Here is a 4,975-nt window from a genome sequence, read left to right as displayed (position 1 = left end):
AATTATAGGAACTTAATCATGAAAAACATTGCACATAAGTCGGAGTTATACTGGTATCTCTCTCTTTTAAAAAATGCGAGTACAATATAATGTCAATTTAATAGTTATCGGGAGCATAAACTAATAAATCATTGAAACTATATTTGAAGATCCATGTGTTTGCCTATATGACTTTTAATATATGTTAGCATAACATTTTAATGGGAATTATCATGGTCTGTAGGAAGCAGGCATTTGCCCTGGACAAAGATCAACATTTCGTTTTTCACCAACTTGTCCACAAATTCCAACAGAATTATCATGTAGAATGATGTACAATGTCAAAAAACTGTTGAAAATATATATCAACTCGAAAAAAATACAGTAAAACATCTAGAACTAAAGTTTGAGACTTATTCTTGAAAGCATGCCATCCCTGCCATGTTACCTTGTTGCATATATATATATATCCAACAATTCTATCAACTTCCGGTTTGTTAAGGATTTTCTTAGCAGAGTTATCTCCCTTACATTACAGAGATATATAGACAATATTTTGAGTTCAAATCCCATTCTGCCTAATTGATTTTTTAAAATATTTTTAACTATTTTTTTGACCTGGTTTCTGTCTGCATAACTTTCAAATAAATATTTTTGTATTGAAAAGTTTAAAAAAAATTAAAAGAACCAATGGCAATTCTACAAATAACTAAAAATATTTATCCAAATGTACATACATAGCAAAAATTGACCCCCTCCCAAAAGGGAAACTTAAGTCTCATGAGTCACACAATTCACAATTTATGCAAAGCATCTTAAAACCTGTCAGTTTGCTAAATCTAATTGTATCATATCTCCTAATTGAAAAGAAGAATTAAAAAAAAATCTGTCATTTTGACCTTTTTGACCCCGCCCTGAAGCCCCTGCGCCATACATGGCCAATCTAGAAGTGATGTTCCAACTGCCATCTCACTATGATAATTCCAATCAGGTGTGACATATTAAATACACAAAATGAACAAAATTTTGTTTTCCTTTTTATCATCACTGAAGTAAATTTCACCCCCTCCCCAGGGGGAAATCGGAGACCCTGGGGTCATGAAATTCACAATTTTTGTAGAGGGCCTTTAAACCTTTCAATTTATGAAGAGAACTTGATTCTACTACATCTGTGGGTGCAGAAGAAGATTTTTGAAATTTTAGTCAATTCTACCCCCTTTGGCCTCGCCCTTTCGGCCCCCGGAGGTCAGCCAGGACTTATATTGATACGATATGTTAAAATGCTGTCCCATGCGAATAATTCTGAACAAGTTTGAATCATTTGCCATGAAAAATTGAACAAATAATACTCATAAATATGTTTTTCCTATTTAAACTATAGTAAATTTGACCCCCTCCCAAAGGGAAAATCTGAGATCCCAGAGCCATGAAATTCACAATTTTTGTAGGCGACCTTGACACCTTTCAATCTATGAAGAGTATTTGATTCTACCACATCTGTGAGTGGAGAAGAAGATTTTTAAAATTTTAGTCAATTTAAACTCTTTTGGCCCCTCCCACAGCCCCCTGGGGGGTGGGGGCCATATAAATCACAATTTTGATTGGCCTTATGCCTAAGAAGGTTTGTACAAAATTTCATTGAATTTGCTTCAGCAGTTTTGGAGAAGAAGTCGAAAATGTAAATTGTTTACGGACATACGACGGACGACGCACGACGCACGACGGACGACGAACGACGACGGACAAAAGGCGATTAGAATAGGTCACTTGAGACTTCGTCTCAGGTGACCTAAAAAAACTATAAATATATACAATTATTTTGATTTATAGACAATCAGCTAAGTTACATTTGTAATACATTCAGAATTCTATACAGCTGAACAGATCGTGTATTATACTGCCTTTGTGAACTTACTGTTAAATGATGCCAACATCCATGGCTACTAATAAAATGAAATACAAAGAATTGATCATTGTGTTATTATAGCCCCTTCAAACTCTATTAATCAATTAAGTCTTTGTGTTTCTTTGATTTTCTTCATAATCACAGGTATTCATTTTCTGAACTGTTAAAAACAAAGTGTTGGTTTTAATGCTGTAAACGTATATACCTTAAATGTGTTACCTATAACATGTGCATGTATCATACAGACAGTACAATTTGTTAATTTATGAATCTAACTAGGCTTTTACAACATACTTTTCAAAAAAATTTGTTGACTTTTAAACAATCCTCTGAAAAAAATCAGGATCAAAATATATTCTGTCCACACATCTTTCTTTGTAAAAAAGACAAAATCACACCATTCTCTCTTACATACACCCATTTGACCTTGAATTTGTGTGTACCATGGTGAACTAATTTTCACTCTGACATCATCATTTTCATCTAAATATACATGATAATCAGGATCCTTGCAAGCCTCTTTACCCGACTTGTTCTGGTATGAAAAAGAACATTTAATTTCTAATAAACCTTTTCCACAACATTTGCATGAGATCATCTGGTGAAACACCCATATGTGGATGTTCTGCATCAATAAACAGTCCACACATTTCAATATTAGAATGTTGGTGAGTACAATTCTGTGTATTGCTGTCTCGCTACCGACTCATAATCCTTTCCAAAGTCTGTGAATTTAGCTCTGATGTCACTTTGACCCATCACTTTGTTCAAAATGTAATTATCGGGTTTATCAGGAAACTTAAAGTTTAACACGGATGAAAAAATAGAAGCTGTTATCCTTCCTTTCCTATGCTCCATCCATTCTTTTCCTTGTCCTCGAGTGAATTCCTCTATGTCTGTAATCATTCTACTGTCAAAAGATACACTTAACTGTGCAATAAAAGACATTCCATCATTCTCAGTAGATGCAACATCCAATATGGTTGGGGGTCTTAAGAGGGGCTTCATCCTCACTCTCATCACTTGGAGGATCAAGAGTTTGCAAAAGTAATCCATCAGTGCCTTTACACATTTCATAAAGCTCCTTCTCTACCTCTCTCTGTGAAGTACAGCTCAGGTTAGGAGTATAGTTGTTCCGCGTTGGAAAGTATGGAGCAGATGTAGATGGATCACTTCGTATATCAATATGCTCAATTTCCATTGGCTCTGAGGTTTTCCTTGGTTTGTCCCAAACACATTCAACATGTGTACATACCTCGGTTGAACGGTCCTTGTGTCGAGTACCGAAGCTAGATAGGGAAAACAGTAGTGCGACGCAGTGTTAACAGGTGCCATTGTCACTGAAAAACAATACAAATATCAATTATTTTTTTGTCTGTAAAACCTCTCTTAATTCAAAATTAAGACCAAATTCACTCATTGATCAATTAATTTAATGTATCAAAATAATTAGGCCCATGATATATGTTGTGTACCATTTTGCATTTATTCTTGAATTATTTTAGAACTGTAATTTTGTGTTGCACACAGTGTCCCCTATGGGTGTTGTCTCAGAAATTTAAAATACAGATCTACATTTAACAGTTTTTTTGTTTTCTTTTTTATTGTTTTACCTAATAATATAGGCAGGTGTAGCGGACTATACATTACTTGTATATGTATGTAGCATCCAACACAATGAGAATAATAATATGCTACATGTAAATCCATGATGTTCTAGCTACACAAGTACTGCATCACAGTATTGTTAAATATTTCCATGTTTAGTTATAACATATATATATATCTATTGTTAGAACATAATGCAGTATGCTTTACATTTACTACCTGTACTAGTTATTTACAGATATTTATTTCAATAGTAACACTTGTTGGAACTAAACGTATTTGATTATATTGTTGTTACATTTTTTACATAATCAGTCTTTTTCTGTATATCATCCGCCTATCCAGTCTTACATTTTTTCATAGAATATATACGTATATTATGCTTGTACAATATACAAGTACTTACACAACACATGTACAACCACCAGACAGGATTTCTGCAGTTCTGGCATTCATCAAGATCCAAACCTTGTAAGGAGCTGCAGTCTGTCGTGTTTCCGATACACAGGTAGCAGAGACATACATGCAGTCATGATCAGATGAGGAGTCCGCGATCGCTAGCTCGACATCACCGATATGGTTAGCTGTATACAGCCGGTAGCCATGCTTATACAGTTTAAGCCTATCATTTGTCCATTCACATTTGCTCATGAAATATATCAAAATGTCACAATGTTCAATATCTGGCAGTGAACGCAAGTCTTTGGACCACTTACTAATAGCTGTCACAAAGGGTAACACCACAGCGTCCTTGCCAACCTTTTGCCTAGCCTCATCCATCATCTCATAATCGTCCCTGAACGTTAGAACCTCCAAGTTCATCTCCTCTGCAAGCATGGCAAGTCTTATTAGATCCATTCTCCGCCCTAACGAACACGAAATGCCTCTCTGCTGAAGGTATCCTTTCAGTGCTGGAACTTGCCAAGTGAGAAAGTCGTTTCTTGTTGACATATTCGCCATATTGACTTTAACCGGAAGTGGGCTACCCGGATTTTTTTAGTTAGTGGCGTTTCTAAACGACGAATATCGTCCGGAAACCGGTAACCCGAAAATGGGCTATTACGATTAAGGATCTACTCTGTTGAGGTTTTAGTATCGTTGAAGTCTCGTTTCAACACTAATCAAAAAGGTTTTTTCATATACATACATTTTAAGAAATGGCCAATCTGGCGACCATTTTGAAATTTCTTACACTTGATAGAGAGGTGAAATTTCATCCTTTTTTAATTCAATATCTTTACTTAACTCGCCGATGCGACAACATTTTAGCTATATCAAGTTAATTTTTGCTGTGAATCTTTTTTAGGTTCACTGAGATGAGAATAATAAACATTTAAGTGTGGAATCATAGCCAATTGGGCGAAAAATCAAGCACACTGACCTCCTATATTGTTATGATGGTTTTAGAAATAGCAACATGTTTTCTTTTGAACTTTTGAATATAATGAGTTGGCTGTTTGATAATCATTATTTTCTTCAAGA

At 35.0% G+C, this 4,975-nt stretch overlaps 2 pseudogenes; both read right to left on the bottom strand.

Moving 5' to 3' along the window:
* Positions 1-2,160: 2,160 nt before the first annotated feature.
* On the bottom strand, positions 2,161-2,833 carry LOC138330595 (uncharacterized; annotated as a pseudogene).
* Positions 2,834-2,843: 10 nt separating this feature from the next.
* On the bottom strand, positions 2,844-4,453 carry LOC138330594 (uncharacterized; annotated as a pseudogene).
* Between the last annotated feature and the right edge of the window lie 522 nt (positions 4,454-4,975).

This window comes from Argopecten irradians, chromosome 9 (genome assembly GCF_041381155.1).
Source record: "Argopecten irradians isolate NY chromosome 9, Ai_NY, whole genome shotgun sequence".
NCBI classification, from domain to species: Eukaryota; Metazoa; Mollusca; class Bivalvia; order Pectinida; family Pectinidae; genus Argopecten; species Argopecten irradians.
This window is presented reverse-complemented; position numbering and strand designations above follow the sequence as displayed.